This window comes from Chrysochloris asiatica, unplaced genomic scaffold, assembly GCF_000296735.1.
Source record: "Chrysochloris asiatica unplaced genomic scaffold, ChrAsi1.0 scaffold00314, whole genome shotgun sequence".
NCBI lineage: Eukaryota > Metazoa > Chordata > Mammalia > Afrosoricida > Chrysochloridae > Chrysochloris > Chrysochloris asiatica.
The window spans coordinates 3,019,911-3,021,758 of record NW_006408832.1 but is presented as its reverse complement, the minus strand read 5'-3'; positions in this window follow the sequence as shown (position 1 = coordinate 3,021,758).

Genomic DNA, 1,848 nt, shown 5'->3' with positions numbered 1-1,848 from the left:
CCCTCTGTACACAGGGTTGACAGTGATGGGCAATTTAGACATTGGTTACCCAAAATTGGGGGGCTACAAAGACACGAATTTACTGGCTTACAAGTTTTCAAGAGGGAGCTTAGTTTCAGAGGGTGCGGAGAAGGTAGAATCTCCACTGAATGGTTTCCAACCTGTCTAGATGGGACTGGTGAAAGGAGATGCGGATAAGACTCTTGTGGTTCAATAGTGAATACTTGCTATCAGGACTGATTGTGAATGATGCAAATGTAACAACAGAAGGGGAGTAGTTGATCTTGCAGTTCAGGAGTGGAGGACCCTGAGACCATCTAGGGAGAAGAGTGGAGTGCAGGACTCTATCCAGTGAAGCAGCAACACCAGAGATAGAGGCAGAGAAAATGACATGGGTAGACGGTAGACGGAGCGGCTGGGGACTCTAGACTCAAGGAGGGAGAGGGGCTGTGTACTGGTGGCCAGGGGGTGGCATGCAGGGTGTGCCCTTTAGTTGTTTGAATGGTTATATATTCCTTTGGTGTACATCTAAACAAAACAAAACAAAAAGAAACCAAGGGAATGGAAGGAAATGCTAATTAATGATGATGCAAAGAGGGAATTGTAATCATTACAATGAAACGAAATACGATAGGATGAATGTAAAGCTGATGCTCACCCATGTAAACTATCACTCAATTCACAGTAAAAAAATAAAAAAGGGCATATGTGAGATGACAGCAAATTCAGTTTTGGTTAGTGAGTAAAATTAAAAGATCTCTAATGTATATTTGCTTTCCTCTCTATCCTAAAATAGATTATTTGATGCAGGCCTTGATCATATAGTGGTTGAGATTCTGCAATGCAACTTGACATACTAGTGATTTAAAACAGTAAAGCTAGTGGTGCACATGTTATGCAACGATGTATGGATTATGGGTTTCTCTTTCTAATAACAGATTGAGATTGTAGTTTAACTATACATTTATAATTTAAAATTATAATTATAGATAGTAAGAACACAAACATAGTTCACCAGTCCTTTTCATATTTTCAAATAGTGAAAATGTCTGATGAGTTATTTTCAGTTAATAACTAATGGGTTCTAGGTGTGGCATTTCAGAAAACCTACAAGGTCAACAGTTCAAACTCACCATCTGCTCCTTGGAAATCCTATGTAGGATTACTATGATTCAAAAGAAACCCGATGCAGCACGATAGGGGACCCCATAGAGGAAAACAAATATGCTGTACATGGGGTCACTATGAGTTGGTACTGACTCAAGAACACTTAACAACAACAACAACAACATAAATCAGAATTAACTCAACAATACTTAACATCAACAACAATAAGGCATTTCTGAGCATTTTGTATTTTTAAAGAATAGGATTGTTGCTCATTTTATGTAAAATAATTTGTGATACATAAGTATAATTAGAAGACTTTAATAGAAACATCTATTAGTTGTTAGGTGCCATTGCGTAAATAATGACTCAGTAATCCCATGCATAATAGAACCAAACACTACAGGGTCCTCACCATCCTCTCAGCCCATTACTATTGGCATTATGTCAATCCATTTCGTTGAGTTTTCCTCTTTTGTATTGATCCTCTACTATGCTAAGCGTGGGATCCTCTTTCTGGGACTGATCCATCCTGATAGCATCTCCAAAGTATGAGAGACAAAGTCTGGCTATCCTGCTCTCTAAGAAGCATTCTGGCTATAATTTTTCCAACAAGATTTGTTTGTTCTTCTAGAAGACCATGGTACTTGCAATATTCTTCTACAACACCAGAGCTCAAATGCCTCAATTCTTCTAGTCTTCCTTATTCATTGTATATGAGGTTACTGAAAATACCATGGC